Below are 17181 nucleotides of genomic sequence, written 5' to 3'. Positions count from 1 at the left end.
TCATCCAGAAGTCGCCATTAACCTCCCACAGACTCATGCGTCCTCGTTACGGAGGACACCAGGGCTTGTTACATACGCTGACGGCTGCTCACTGGGATATTAATAAGTGACTGCACTTTTTTTTATAGCCCATGTGCACAGGATGTGCGGTATAACGTCACGCCACATGTATCTGTTGCTCATTAGCCGACGTCAGCGCCCACACGACCAAAAATGTATCGACACGTCGTATCCTGATATTCATCTTATTTATGGTGTCTTAATGGAACAACTAAGTGCAAATAATAAATAAATAAACGTTTCATTTCTATAATCATTCTTCCATTAAATGACATTGGCTGATAACAGGGAACAGTAGATTGCATTCATCTGTTTTACAGTCTGCCTTTCCTTAGCCTGAAACGACAATAGACTATTGTAAATGGTGTATGGCCATCGTGTATCGTTGGTTAATGCATTTTATAGGGGGGGATCTAATCCATTGTTTGCCCGCTATCTCCAAAGGAAAAGAGGAAGAGGACATAAACTCTAGCGCCACCTATTGGAAGTAGCGATTCTACAATTCAATATTGACCCTTTATCGAGCCTTGCAATATGGCTTAGGATAAAACCCAACTAGAATCCCAATTTGCAGACCCGGTGTTTCGGGGTATAAACCCCAAGTATATAAATATAAGAGGGTAGATGTGGGAAGAAATGCAGATCGGGATATTCAGATTTGCATGGAGTTCCCCTTTAAGTCCTTCTGTGGGTGTAGTAATATATCTGATTAGCATTGAATTGGGAACATTTTTTTTTCCCACTCTGACCCCTAGGACCTGACTGACTGATATTTTTATAGTAGCAGTTGTGGCATTTAATAACTGAGGACTGTACCCTTCAGCTGCCACTGACCTCACAGGATGAGGCATGTCCACCACAAAGCACTGACGCCCTGTAATTTTGATTTCTGCTGTCTGTGCCACATCTGTAACATAACCGCAATATCTGTTATATAGAAACACAGAAAGTGAATCCATGTAATAATAGATAAAACATCATGTATCACAACTCTGCACCTGTACAGCTCCATACTTACAGGAGGTAGGAGTGTTATTATAGTACTTATATTCTTGTACATAGGAGCAGTATTATCTATATATACTGTATATATACTATATTACGTGGGCTGTGTTATATTCTACGTGGCTGCTATATACTACGTGGCTGACTGTGTTACGTGGGCTGTGCTATATACTATGTGGCTGCTATATACTATATGGCTGTGCTATATACTACGTGGCTGTGTTATGTACTACGTGGCTGTGCTACATACTACGTGGCTGTGCTAAGCTCGACGTACATACATACATACATATTCTAGAATACCCGATGCGTTAGAATCGGGCCACCATCTAGTAGTAGTTATATTCTTGTACATAGGGGCAGTATTATAGTAGTTATATTCTTGTACATAGGAGTAGTATTATAGTAGTTATATTCTTGTACATAGGAGCAGTATTATAGTAGTTATATTCTTGTACATAGGAACAGTATTATAGTAGTTATATTCTTGTACATAAGGGCAGTATTATAGTAGTTATATTCTTGTACATAGGGGGCAGTATTATAGTAGTTATATTCTTGTACATAGGGGCAGTATTATAGTAGTTATATTCTTGTATATAGGGGCAGTATTATAGTAGTTATATTCTTGTACATAGGGGCAGTATTATAGTAGTTATATTCTTGTACATAGGGGCAGTATTATAGTAGGTATATTCTTGTGCATAGGAGCAGTATTATAGTGGTTATATTCTTGTACATAGGGGTCAGTATTATAGTAGGTATATTCTTGCACATAGGAGCAGTATTATAGTAGTTATATTCTTGTACATAGGGGCAGTATTATAGTAGTTATATTCTTGCACATAGGAGCAGTATTATAGTAGTTATATTCTTGCACATAGGGAGCAGTATTATAGTAGTTATATTCTTGTACATAGGGAGCAGTATTATTATTATTTATTTATATAGCACCATTGATTCCATGGTGCTGTACATGAGAAGGGGTTACATACAAGTTACAGATATCACATACAGTAGATAAACTTACAATGACAGACTGATACAGAGGGGCGAGGACCCTGCCCTTGCGGGCTTACATTCTGCAGGATTATGGGGAAGGAGATAGTAGGTTGAGGGTTGCAGGAGCTCCGGTGTTGGTGAGGCGGTAGCTTCCGTAGTGATGAGGAGGCAGCAGGGTCAGTGCAGGCTGTAGGCTTTTCTGAAGAGATGTGTTTTCAGGCTCCGTCTGAAGGATCCGAATGTGGTGGATAACCGGACGTGTTGGGGCAGAGAATTCCAGAGGATGGGGGATATTCGGGAGAAGTCTTGGAGGCGATTGGATGAGGAGCGAATAAGTGTGGAGGAGAGAAGGAGGTCTTGGGAGGACCGGAGATTACGTGAGGGAAGATATATGGAGATTAGTTCAGAGATATATGGAGGAGACAGGTTATGGATGGCTTTGTAGGTCAGTATTAGTAATTTGAACTGGATACGCTGAGGGAATGGGAGCCAGTGAAGAGATTTGCAGAGGGGGGAAGCGGAGGAGTAGCGAGGAGAGAGATTGATTAGTCGGGCAGCAGAGTTAAGGATGGACTGGAGAGGTGCAAGGGTGTTAGCAGGGAGGCCGCAGAAAAGGATGTTGCAGTAGTCAAGGCGGGAGATGATGAGGGCATGCACAAGCATTTTAGTAGATTGACGGTTGAGGAAATGACGGATTCTGGAGATATTTTTGAGCTGGAGGCGACAGGAGGTGGAAAGAGCTTGGATGTGCGGTTTGAAGGACAGGGCAGAGTCGAAGGTTACTCCGAGGCAGCGGACTTCCGGTACGGGGGAAAGCATGATGTCATTGATTGCGATAGATAGGTCAGGTAAGGAAGATCTGTGGGATGGAAGAAAGAGGATGAGTTCAGATTTGTCCACATTGAGTTTTAGGAAGCGAGAGGAGAAGAAGGAGGATATGGCTGATAGGCACTCTGGGACTCTGGACAGCAGAGCGGTGACGTCTGGGCCAGAGAGGTAGATCTGAGTGTCATCAGCATAGAAGTGGTACTGGAATCCATGGGACTTTATGAGTTGTCCCAAGCCAAGTGTATAGATTGAGAAGAGTAGGGGTCCTAGAACAGAGCCTTGGGGGACTCCAACAGAGAGAAGGTGGGATGAGGAGGTAGTGTGGGAGTGGGAGACGCTGAAAGTGCGGTTGGAAAGGTACGAAGCGATCCAGGATAGGGCGAGGTCTTTGATGCCAAAGGAGGAGAGGATCTGTAGTAGGAGGCAGTGGTCAACTGTGTCAAAAGCAGAGGACAGGTCTAGAAGGAGGAGTACAGAGTATTGTCCAGTAGCTTTGGCGGTAAGTAGGTCTGTAACAACTCTGCTGGCATCACGGCATGGCCTCGCATTTCTCACACTATCTTACCCACTGCTCCAGGCCATGATGTGGTTTCTGTTTCTTGCCAGCACCATGTTCTATGTCTCTGCTCTCCTGCATGCTTCATGGTTCTGTGTATAGAGGGGCGGCGCCTGAACTCTCTGGTTCTTATAGGAATCAGGTGCATCTGTCCAATCTGTTCCTGACCAATTGCCAGGAGACCTCCAGTATATAGTGCAGCTCCACCCAGTGGTCTGGGCCTGTGCAATGTGTTAGCTCAGTTAGTGTCTTGCTTCTGAGTTTGCCTGGCCTTTCTCTGAGTTACTCCCTCTCTGGAGGATTCTCTGTGTTATTTCCTTGGTCTTGTTGTCCGCCCACCAGGAGGCAGAATATCCTGGTCCCAGTGTCTTTGTCCTTGTGTCTTGTTCCATTGCCTTGTCTGCACTTAATCTTACCTCGGTCTCCTAGTCTTTGGCTTCCTTCCCTGTTGTCTTTCCTAGTATTCTCAGTCTGCTTACACTCCGCACTCTTGCAGCTCTGCCTGCTCTGAACCTTTGTGACTTTACCTCTGCTCCTCACTTCTGCGTTTCTGCTCCTTTCTACTCAGCTTATCTTCTGCTGTTGCAGTTATCCCTTGCTGCAGCTTCTCTCCACATTCTTTGTGGCTCTACTCAGCTTTGCTGCAGAGACCTCTCCCGCAGCTCCTCTCCGCTCCTTGCGGTTCTACCTGGCTCCGCTCCTTGCGGTTCTACCTGGCTCCGCTCCTTGCGGTTCTACCTGGCTCCGCTCCTTGCGGTTCTACCTGGCTCCGCTCCTTGCGGTTCTACCTGGCTCCGCTCCTTGCGGTTCTACCTGGCTCCGCTCCTTGCGGTTCTACCTGGCTCCGCTCCTTGCGGTTCTACTTCTCCTGCACTTGGCTCCGCTCCTTGCGGTTCTACCTGGCTCCGCTCCTTGCGGTTCTACTTCTCCTGCACTTGGCTCCGCTGCCAGCTCTTGGCTCCGCCTCCTGCCTGTCTGCACTTGGCTCCGCCTCCAGCTCTTGGCTCCGCCTCCTGCCTGTCTGCACTTGGCTCCGCCTCCAGCTCTCGGCTCCGCCTCCTGCGGTTTTGCACTTGGCTCCGCCTCCTGCTCTTGGCTCCGCCTCCTGCATTTCTGTTCTTGGCTCTAGCTCCTGTGCTTTTGCTCTGCATCCGCTCTTGCGGTCTTTATCTACTTATTCCTAGGTCCTCGTGTCTGAACAGGTTCTTACCCGTTCTACATACCTGCCTGCAGACCGGTCCCTACCGGTTCTTCCAGTGTACCAGTCTTGTCCACCAGTCCTGCCAGAGAGCCAGCCGTGCCCGCCTGCCTACCAGAGAGCCAGCCGTGCCCGCCTGCCTGACAGTGTTCCTGTTGTACCCGTCTGCCTGCCTATGTGCCAGCCGTGCCCGCTTGCTTGTCTATGTTCCGTTCCCCAGTGGGATCAGCAGCCACAACCAGACTCCACCCTGGAGTGGTACCTGGTAGCTTCCTATTGCACAAGTCTGACCTCACCATCAGAGGCTCCAGCGAACACCTAGGAAGCTACTTAGTTACGCCCCTTCCAGGGAGATTTGGTCTGTGGTCCAGTGGGGCCACTCCCCCGCACGCCCGCGCCAACCAGTCTGGGCGCGAGCATGACAAGGTCGTTAGTGATTTTGGTCAGGGCTGTCTCAGTTGAGTGATGGGGGCGGAAACCAGATTGTAGATTGTCGAACAACAAGTTATATGAGAGGTGGGGGGAAAGTTCAGCGTGGACGTGCTGCTCCAGGAGTTTGGAAGCGAATGGGAGCAGCTATATTGGGCGATAGCTGGACATAGCTGTTGGATCGAGGGTTGGCTTTGTAAGGATAGGCGTGATTGTGGCATGTTTGAACGCAGAAGGGAAGGTGCAAGAAGTTAGTGATAGGTTGAACAGGTGGGTTAGGGATGAGATCAGTGTGGTGGTGAGGTTGGGGAGGAGGTGGGATGGGATGGGGTCGAGCGCACAGGTGGTGAGGTGCGATTTGTAGAGGAGACAGTTAAGCCCCCCTTATTATAGTAGTTATATTCTTGTACATAGCAGCAGTATTATAGTAGTTATATTCTTGTACATAGGAGCAGTATTATAATAGTTATATTCTTGTACATAGGAGCAGTATTATAGTAGTTATATTCTTGTATATAGGGACAGTATTATAGTAGTTATATTCTTGTACATAGGAGCAGTATTATAGTAGTTATATTCTTGTACATAGGAGCAGTATTATAGTAGTTATATTCTTGTACATAGGAGCAGTATTATAGTAGTTATATTCTTGTACATAGGAGCAGTATTATAGTAGTTATATTCTCGTACATAGGAGCAGTATTATAGTAGTTATATTCTCGTACATAGGGAGCAGTATTATAGTAGTTATATTCTTGTACATAGGGGCGGTATTATAGTAGTTATATTCTTGTACTTAGGGGGCAGTATTATAGTAGCTATATTCTTGTATATAGGGAGCAACATTATAGTAGTTATATTCTTGTACATAGGGGCAGTATTATAGTAGTTATATTCTTGTACATAGGGGCAGTATTATAGTAGTTATATTCTTGTACATAGGGGCAGTATTATAGTAGTTATATTCTTGTACATAGGGGCAGTATTATAGTAATTATATTATTGTGCATGGGGGGCAGTATTATAGTAGTCACATTCTTGTAGATAACTGGATTTGTGAACCAGACATGAGCATTTATCCCTTTATTCCCTCCTCTCATAGGAGTATACTGCAATACTCAGCAGTAATAGAGGAAATTTCTTTGCTTGGTAAAAAGATGAAACATATGGTATCTGCAGATTTAGATTTCTCGTGTGATGTAGTTGTCAGGATTTGCTGAGTGAACACATTGCAACAGATTTACTAATCCTGTGCGATATTCAGACACTGCACATTTAGACTTGTGGCTGTTAAAATGTACCAAATTTATCTCAGTGACTCTTTAAAAATGTGGCACATCTTAAGACATTAGAGCTAAGGTTTACACCTCTTCCTGGCTAGCTTACTGCTTTGCACCTACCTTTGCGGTTGTCTAGAATCCTGAATCTTTCCCATTGTCCTCTGTCGGTATTTTGACCAGTCCCTCAGGGAAATGCACATTATGTAACACTAGTGGTGACATCTCTGCCTTATCTCTAATACTAGACTGTTGGAAGCAAGGAAGGAACTTTAGACCTGAGCAGGTAAATACTAAGAATGGAGGCCAATGTTGCTGCGCCTGGCTGTCCCTATATAATAAGAAAGCTCCAAGCTGTTTACCCTGTTAGTCAGAGATAAGATGGGGTTTTTGCGGCAGGAGGCGGCTGTCAGACGGGATCTTGTGTATTATTATTTATCGCATTCTGGTTTATGGCAATGAAATGACAGGCTCATCTTCTTCCAGACAGTAATTGGCCTTTAGCCTCAAACATTGATGGAGATGAACCGTTTGTCCTGGCTGAATATACGGCCATTTACTGAAATTTTCCTCTCATCATAAAGAAACGTGGGCGATATCAGCGCGTTGGGCTGTGTGCACGTGGGTGATGTCAGCGCATTGGGCTGTGTGCACGTGGGCGATGTCAGCGCATTGGGCTGTGTGCACGTGGGCGATGTCAGCACATTGGGCTGTGTGCACGTGGGCGATGTCAGCGCATTGGGCTGTGTGCACGTGGGCGATGTCAGCGCATTGGGCTGTGTGCACGTGGGCGATGTCAGCGCATTGGGCTGTGTGCACTGGGTAATGTCAGCACGTTGGGCTGGTGCTCGTGGGCGATGTCAGCGCTTTGGGCTGGTGCACGTGGGCAATGTCAGCACGTTGGGCTGGTGCACGTGGGCGATGTCAGTGCGTTGGGCTATGTGCACATGGGCGATGTCAGTGCGTTGGGCTGTGTGCACGTGGGCGATGTCAGTGCGTTGGGCTGTGCACATGGGCGATGTCAGCGTCTTGGGCTACGTGCACATGGGCGATGTCAGTGCGTTGGGCTATGTGCACATGGGCGATGTCAGCGTGTTGGGCTACGTGCATGTGGGCGATGTCAGTGCGTTGGGCTACGTGCACGTGGTCAGTGCGTTGGGCTATGTGCACATGGGCGATGTCAGTGCGTTGGGCTATGTGCACATGGGCGATGTCAGCGTGTTGGGCTACGTGCATGTGGGCGATGTCAGTGCGTTGGGCTACGTGCACGTGGTCAGTGCGTTGGGCTATGTGCACATGGGCGATGTCAGTGCGTTGGGCTATGTGCACATGGGCGATGTCAGCGTGTTGGGCTACGTGCATGTGGGCGATGTCAGTGCGTTGGGCTACGTGCACGTGGTCAGTGCGTTGGGCTATGTGCACATGGGCGATGTCAGTGCGTTGGGCTATGTGCACATGGGCGATGTCAGCGTGTTGGGCTACGTGCATGTGGGCGATGTCAGTGCGTTGGGCTACGTGCACGTGGTCAGTGCGTTGGGCTATGTGCACATGGGCGATGTCAGTGCGTTGGGCTAGTGCACATGGGCGATGTCAGTGCGTTGGGCTGGTGCACATGGGCAATGTCAGTGCGTTGGGCAGTGTGCGCAGTATAGAGGCTTAATCATTTTGTAGGTTCACTTTGGGGCTGTTCTGCGCACTCTATTAGGAAAATGACATTTAAAGGGGTCATCACATCTGTGATTTTGATGGTGTATCAGTACGGTATGTCAAATAGATGAGGGTCCCACTTCTGGGATCTGCATGTTTTGTAAGGATGAGGCCATAAAATAGCATGGAGAGAGCTGCACTGTCTATTCGTGACAGTATGAACCTGTGCCCCATCCTCAAGACACCTGCAAATTTAGGGCCCGCATCTAGCAAATCCTATGGATATGCCATTCATGTCCCCAGTGGGACAACCTCTCTAACCATGATATCATGAAAAGTTCTGCAACTTTCTAATATATTTTGGCTTTCAATTCTGCTCGCTGTCAAAGAATATAAATATTGTTGCTTACATCCAGAAGCTGGAAGACCCAATTCTTCTCACTGCAGATGGTTGTTACCAATACTGGTCTCGTAATTGATTCATTGTAGCAGACGTGAGAAAAGCGGTATTGCTGATGTCACAGGTGGAGTTTGAGACTATCCCAATGTAGCGAAGATACGAAGAGCACAAATTTATAAAGTGTAATGGATTGGAGTTTTTCGATAGGTGCCCCAGGACCTGATGCTCTCAACTGACCCTCTACAGATAAGGAATGCACCAGTCAATATGCAAAGTTTCCATTCTTAGACATTAAGCAGATACATCGCATCTCGTGAGAAATTTCTGATCTTGTTTATTTCACTTTTCACGTGTTGCCATTCGATGTGGCTCAATAAATTCCTTTAAGGCTCATTATAATATATGTTAATGCAGTAAGGGATAGGATCACTGCAATTAGTCACCATCTACTTTCTTAGGGTTGGTTACGACAGTCGCCTTCTTCCATTTGTAAGATCCTTGGAATGTTCTGAGAACTTTACTGCATTTATTGATTCTCGTGGCATTGTCATTCCTCCATCGGACTTGATAACAGTATCAGGGGTTTGTTCTATCCTATAAACAATATTTGTTACCATCCACAGATTAGAAGATAAACATCTGATTGCTGGTGGTCTGGGTACTAAGATCCTTTCAGATCACAAGAACAATGGTTCCAAATTCCTCTGTGTGAAAGGAGATGTAGTGAGCTTGTGCTACCATAGACCATCAATGGTGCACAGTGGATCCCCGTTCTCAGGCTCGTTGGCTTCTTTGGCTAGATGATAACTTTTAGTGTTGGGAGTAGCCCTTTAATTAATACAACCCCACTGACAACCAGTAGATCTGATGTTGCTATCTTCCCTAATCTGCATATTTAGCTTAAGACAAAACCTAAAATAAAAAGTAAGTTGACATGGTTTTGATTAAAAAAACCTTAAAAGCCATCCCACCACGTCAAGGTAACCCGCTAGCATTAAAAGCTTACCATATGTCAAATGATGTAAATATTAAAAGGACCGAGCATTTTGTTTTTATCTTAGGTTTTGTCTGTTTAATGGTCAGTGTGAACATGCGTCTACACATTGCATTTTTTTATCAAAGCAATGTTAACTAAGAACCCTATGTTATTTCCTTGCCTGTTGCTATTGACTTGCAGGGTACTTGCTCAATTAGTTTTTATCTTAGGTTTTGTCTGTTTAGTTGCCAATGTGAACATGCACCTACACGCTGCATGCATACACACTTACATTCTAGTTCATTTCTTTCTCTTTTCTTATATTTAGCTGAAGTCTTTGGTTACTTTTTTAGTCGCTGTATGAGATTTGTAAAAAACTCATGCAACATCAAAAAGTCACCAAATATGCATCATGGGAACGGAGCCTAATAACTCAGAGCTGCAATCACAATTATGCTGGTTAGCTTTTGAAACAGTCAGTAAGCTTGTGAACAGCTCAGCCCTAACAATTTAATTGAGCTTCTATCATGTAAGATTGTAGATGGCAATTTGTGTTTCCTTCCTCAGATGCTTGTACAGTAACTGGTGTAAAGACAACACTTACAAGATTGTTAATCAGGAAAGAAAGCTCTGAGCAGACACTGAACAAGCAGAGAAGTCTGAGATTTCCGCTCTCCTACCTACTGAACAGGATAAGAAATCTAATGTATGTACACAGTGACTGCACCAGCAGAATAGTGAGTGCAGCTCTGGAGTATAATACAGGATGGAACTCAGGATCAGTAGTGTAATGTATGTACACAGTGACTGCACCAGCAGAATAGTGAGTGCAGCTCTGGAGTATAATACAGGATGGAACTCAGGATCAGTAATGTAATGTATGTACACAGTGACTGCACCCGCAGAATAGTGAGTGCAGCTCTGGAGTATAATACAGGATAACTCAGGATCAGTAATGTAATGTGTGTACACAGTGACTGCACCAGCAGAATAGTGAGTGCAGCTCTGGGGTATAATACAGGATGTAACTCAGGATCAGTAATGTAATGTATGTATACAGTGACTGCACCAGCAGAATAGTGAGTGCAGCTCTGGGGTATAATACAGGATGTAACTCAGGATCAGTAATGTAATGTATGTACATAGTGACTGCACCAGCAGAATAGTGAGTGCAGCTCTGGGGTATAATATAGGATGTAACTCAGGATCAGTAATATAATGTATGTACACAGTGACTGCACCAGCAGAATAGTGAGTGCAGCTCTGGGGTATAATACAGGATGTAACTCAGGATCAGTACAGGATCAGTAATGTAATGTATGTACACAGTGACTGCACCAGCAGAATAGTGAGTGCAGCTCTGGAGTATAATACAGGATGTAACTCAGGATCAGTAATGTAATGTATGTACACAGTGACTGCACCAGCAGAATAGTGAGTGCAGCTCTGGGGTATAATACAGGATGTAACTCAGGATCAGTAATGTATTGTATGTACACAGTGACTGCACCAGCAGAATAGAGAGTGCAGCTCTGGGGTATAATATAGCATGTAACTCAGGATCAGTAATATAATGTATGTACACAGTGACTGTACCAGCAGAATAGTGAGTGCAGCTCTGGGGTATAATACAGGATGTAACTCAGGATCAGTACAGGATCAGTAATGTAATGTATGTACACAGTGACTGCACCAGCAGAATAGTGAGTGCAGCTCTGGAGTATAATACAGGATCAGTACAGGATCAGTAATGTAATGTATGTACACAGTGACTGCACCAGCAGAATAGTGAGTGCAGCTCTGGAGTATAATACAGGATGTAACTCAGGATCAGTAATGTAATGTATGTACACAGTGACTGCACCAGCAGAATAGTGAGTGCAGCTCTGGGGTATAATACAGGATGTAACTCAGGATCAGTACAGGATCAGTAATGTAATGTATGTACACAGTGACTGCACCAGCAGAATAGTGAGTGCAGCTCTGGAGTATAATACAGGATGTAACTCAGGATCAGTAATGTAATGTATGTACACAGTGACTGCACCAGCAGAATAGTGAGTGCAGCTCTGGAGTATAATACAGGATGTAACTCAGGATCAGTAATGTAATGTATGTACACAGTGACTGCACCAGCAGAATAGTGAGTTCAGCTCTGGAGTATAATACAGGATCAGTACAGGATCAGTAATGTAATGTATGTACACAGTGACTGCACCAGCGGAATAATGAGTGCAGCTCTGTCATTCGTGTTTTCCAGATTATTAAAGTTTAGCATTTTTCTGTTGCTCAGCTTCACAGTCGGTGCCAAGCAGAACAACGCCTGGCATTTATACCATGTTGTATAAAATTACAGTTGCAACCTTGGGCATGTTCGTTCAGAATGCTATGACCTCACAGTGGCTTTGTAACATATAGATTAAGGAGCAAAACTGCTCATTAAGTGAAGAAGCTACTAGAATTTGCATTGCTGAAAAATACCAACCTCAGCTGTGCCCAGCCCGTGCCGGATCATTTCGTTACACCCTGAGGATGCAGAGCGTCATTTATGTCTTAATTTCTTAAAGAGAATCTGCTCACATGGCATTAGGTAGTCATCTGACTCTGGGAATCCTGTGTCTTTAAATGTTAATTGTCTGTTACTGTGGAGGAAGTAAATGGAAACACTTGGCTGTTTTCTTCCAGAAGCAGCACCACTCTTGTCCGCTGGTTGGGTGTGGTATTGCAGCTCAGTCCTAGTCACTTTCTTGGGTGTTAGCTGGTATACTACACACACCCATCTCTTGCATTCTGTTAAATGAACGTAGAAGAATAAAATAATGAAGAATACTTTGTATCACGATGCGTTTATGGATATTTCTGTACATCTTTGTGGCTACGGCTGCAACATCTGGTAAGGCATTTATTTTATTTTTTTAAAGGGTCGGGAATGGAGAGTCAGTATCACATGAAGAGATTTATTTCAGTTTCACTGCATCCACACCACACACCCAGTGCTCACTGGGATCCTCCTATATTCTTTCCATCCCATCCCTCCCTGGAGTAATTAGTAGGATGATGAAAGGCTGCACACAGGCCAGTTCACACAGTAAAAGCTCAGCTAGAAGCCTCGTTACTGATTACTCACCATCTGCGCAGCGGCATCTGAGACGCCTCGTAGTGTGCACAATTAGCCGTCCTGCCTTATAAAATGGAAGAATGTAAAATTATATTGTGCAGGAAATACCTGGGAAGACTCCATAATGACGGCGGCCCTGCGCTGACTCCAGACTAATAAATAGGAAACTAATGACACTTTCAATGCCCCAGAGCACGAGGCAATGTTGTAACCTGTGCTACCTGCAAGCTCATTTTCTTAAAGGGAATCTGTCAGCATGTTTATGTCATGTAATCTGAGAGCAGCATGTTGTAGGGGCGGAGAACCTGATTCCAACGATGTATCACTTACTAGGCTGTGTGTTGCTTTTTCAAAAAAATCAGTGTTTCATCAGCAGGAGATAATCAGTGCAGGACTACTTGTTTTGTGCCTCCTAGTCCTGCTAATCTGAGCACTGCTACATTTTCATCAGGGAAAACAGTGATTTTATCAAAATGACAGCACACAGACCGGTAAGTGATATATCGCTGGAATCAGGCTTTTCTGCTCTTTATTATTCTGCTGTCAGATTACATCGTAAAAATCTGGTGGCAAATTCAATAAAACAAAATAGTTTTGGGAATTAATTGACCCCAATTTTAGCAAGGAAGCTAAGGATCAAGCATGTTAGATTTTTATACTCAATTGTTACAACTAATAATTTGGAGTCTCATGAGCAAAACCAGCTTTGTCCCAGCTTACGGTATTGTGGCCCTAGCTGGGACAAAGCTGTGCCTACCCATGATGGGCCAATGGTCGCAGCAGTGGGCCATCATGATGGGCAAAGTTTCGGCCATATGGAGCTGGCCTCTCCATCAGGCCCTATCCTAAGGGTGAATTTTAACATGGCTTTTGTGCCAGTTTTCTAACTCCAAAGATACAAATATTTTTGCAAAAAAAATTTGCAACTTTTTGCCAGTTTTAAAATGTGAGTGGGGAAGTAGGCATGATTAGCCAGGATAATAGATGTACTGTAAGCTACATTTAAGGCCGGCGTCACACTAGCGAGTTTTACGGACGTATGAGAGGTGCAGAAAATACGGATTGCATACGGTACAATGATTCTCTATGGCCCAGCTCCTATCTGCCGTATATTACGTATCCGTATTATACGGTCTTGTACGGCCGTAGAAAATCGCAGCATGCTGCGTTTATCAGCGTATTGCGCAAAAAATACGCCAATGAAAGTCTATGGGGGCGAGAGAAATACGGATTACACACGGACCATGCGTGTGACTTGCGAGAAATACGCAGCGGTGTTATAGAGAAAAGCTGGTAATTCAGTGCGGTGTACAGTAAAATCACACTGACAGAATAGAATAGGTAGAATAAACGTCTACACATAGAATAGGTATATATATATATATATATATATATATATATATATATATGTGTCAGTGAGACACACATATATATATATATATATATATATATATATATATATATATATATATATATATATATTTATTTATATTCAGTTCTAGATAGCAGAAAATCCGGTAATTCAATTGCCGGCTTTTCCTCTCTTCACAAACCCGACAGGATATGAGACATGGTTTACATACAGTAAAAACAGCAAAATAAGGCAGAGATGCTCACCTGCCTAGGCCTCAAACAAATGCACTATCAGGATGCAGTGGACCCATGTGGTTGAAGATACACAGGTGCAGCATAACCGATGAGGCAGCCACTCTCAACCTGCCAAACTAATGGAGGGGGTGGCTGCTTGGCACATTGCTGCACATAAAAGACTTGTATGCGGCGCTGTTCACACAATGGAGATGCACAGCATCCAGGCAGGCCTAGTAGTGACACCCTTCTATTAGATCAGGCGGGCCTGCCCAGCGCTATCCAAATGCACCCCATGTGAACAGACACCACAGTTTTTGTCTTGTAAACTGTGGTGTCTGTTCACATGGGGTGCATTTGCCAAGCAGCCACCCCCTCCATTAGTTTGGCAGGTTGAGAGTGGCTGCCTCATCAGTTATGCTGCACCTGTGTATCTTCAACCACATGGGTCCACTGCATTTGTTTGAGGCCTAGGCAGGTAAGCATCTCTGCCTTATTTTGCTGTTTTTTCTAATTTTTGGAGGATCTTTGAATTCTCTTTTTGTGCTTTTGCTGTTTAGAGTTACATACAGTAAACCATCTCATATCCCCTATTTTATTACATATTCCTCTTTACTAATGTAAGAAGTGTCTCTGTGTAAAATTTGGGGTCTCTAGCTATTAAATTAAAGGGTTAAATCCCGGAAAAAATTGGCGTGGGCTCCCGCGCAATTTTCTCCACCAGAGTGGGAAAGCCGGTGACTGAGGGCAGATATTAATAGCCTAGAGAGGGACCATGGTTATTGGCCCCCCCTGGCTAAAACATCTGCCCCCAGCCACCATAGAAAAGGCACATCTGTAAAGATGCGCCTATTCTGGCACTTGGCCTCTCTCTTCCCACTCCCCTGTAGAGGTGGGATATGGGGTAATGAAGGGTTAATGTCACCTTGCTATTGTAAGGTGACATTAAGCCAGGTTAATAATGGAGAGGCGTCAATTAGGACACCTATCCATTATTAATCCAATAGTACGAAATGGTTAATAAAACGGTTTTCAGAATATTTTCCTAGGCTCGAGTTTATATGAGTTCATCCGGCAGAGGGCGCATCACCGCGACTCGAGGTAACTACAGTACATTCCCCTGCATTCCATTCGTTCACCAAGTTTTACAGACAAGAGCACAGCTGCATTAGCAGAGCTCCTGGGTGTAAAATGATTTAACCCCTTCAGATGGATTTACAGCGTGGGACAAGACTGAACGACGGAAGGTATGGAATATTGTCGTTTGTTTTGTTTAACTTTATTTCAGGTGACAAGGGTCTTCAGGTGGATTGAGTATAATAAAATATTAAAACAACGTGTCTTTATTTAATTAAAATACTTTTTAATAATAATAATGTGTGTGTGTTTTATTAACCATTTCGTACTATTGGATTAATAATGGAGAGGTGTCGTAATTGACGCCTCTCCATTATTAACCTGGCTTAATGTCACCTAACAATAGCAAGGTGACATTACCCCATATCCCACCTCTACAGGGGAGTGGGAAGAGAGTGGCCAAGTGCCAGAATAGGCGCATCTTCCAGATGTGCCTTTTCTGGGGTGGCTGGGGGCAGATGTTTATAGCCAGGGGGGTCCTATAACCATGGTCCCTCTGTAGACTATTAATATCTGCCCTCAGTCACTGGCTTTCTCACTCTGGCGGAGAAAATTGCGCGGCAGCCCATGCCATTTTTTTCCGGGATTTAACCCTTTAATTTAATAGCTAGAGACCCCAAATTTTACACAGAGACACTTGTTACATTAGTAAAGAGGAATATGTAATAAAATAAGGGATATGAGATGGTTTACTGTATGTAAACCATGTCTCATATCCTGTCGGGTTTGTGAAGGAGATAGGAAAAGCCAACAATTGAATTACCGGCTTTACTGCTATCTAGCGCGGAATTAAATATAAATACAGTATATATATATATATATATATAAATATATATATCTCACTGACATATATATATATTTATAAACTGTAGATATGTTTTAACGAACATTTGAGCCCATGGATCCATTAGATGTCGGTTTTGCAAGCCTGCGAGAAAATCTCGCAGTACGGATGCCATACGGATTACATACGGAGGATGCCATGTGCAAAATACGCTGACACACCCTGACTACGGTGACATACGGATCACTATTTTGGGAACATTTCTGCGTATTACGGCCGTAAAAAACAGACCGTATTTTCATACGCCCAGTGTGACGCCGGCATAAAAGTTGTGTTTTTTTTTAAAAAGTTGAAATTTTTGCAATCATGTGTAGGGGAGATGGCATACAACCTGGAGAAACATCTGTAGATGGGAGTGATATGTTGAAAGATGCACAAAATTGTAGTATTTTGATCAAACTGAATTCAAACATATTCTCATTCCCCTAGGGGTCTGTTCAGACATAGTGGGTCATGCAGTCACCTTTGCAAAATCCTTGAAAAATCATAAACTTTTGCAAAAAATTGTAGATGCCAAGTGCAATCGTATATTTTACTCCTTGTATGTGAGATGTAGAGACTGGTAACATCCACATTACCAGCTATGGATGGTGGCAGAGGTAGCAATTATTTATACTTAGTGCAAACAATGCATCCGTGGATTTCCAGGAATGGAGGAATCCGGCTCGGTATGTCATTCCCTGATGTAGTAAATGACTGTGATAAGACAATGCTGGGTGTGCAGGTGAGGACGCCTGCGTGCCAGTCTTACAGACTAGTAATGCTATGGCACGAGTATTTATCTTTATTCATTGTCGTTAAAGAACGTGCGTCATAACACAAACAGGAAGGCTAATGAGCCGGCATCTTATAATTATATAGGGATTGTATCGATAACGAAATGAAAACAGATTCTAGACTTTATGTTCCCTGAGGTGGAAAAGGAAATGATGCCCTCTCCCCAGAATGGCGATGGGTAAGAAGCATGGGCACACGAGGCCATAAGGCATGCCATGGGCTGAGCAATTGCTTACATATTTAAGCATTATATTTACCTTTAGCCTTTGCAAACCACTGCTGGGAATACAGTGAGGAAAATAATGCCTCCTAACAGTGCCCATAATGATAAGATTCCTGT

At 44.1% G+C, this 17181-nt stretch overlaps 1 protein-coding gene across 7 annotated transcripts in view; it reads left to right on the top strand.

Annotated features, from left to right (window-relative positions):
- The window catches only part of MICAL2 (microtubule associated monooxygenase, calponin and LIM domain containing 2), a 278680-nt gene that overhangs the window by 15173 nt on the left and 246326 nt on the right, over positions 1–17181 (top strand). The window lies entirely within an intron of this gene.

The sequence above is a fragment of the Ranitomeya variabilis genome, chromosome 2, assembly GCF_051348905.1.
Source record: "Ranitomeya variabilis isolate aRanVar5 chromosome 2, aRanVar5.hap1, whole genome shotgun sequence".
NCBI lineage: Eukaryota > Metazoa > Chordata > Amphibia > Anura > Dendrobatidae > Ranitomeya > Ranitomeya variabilis.
Note: the sequence above shows the minus strand (reverse complement) of the source record. Positions and strands in the feature narration are given on the sequence as shown.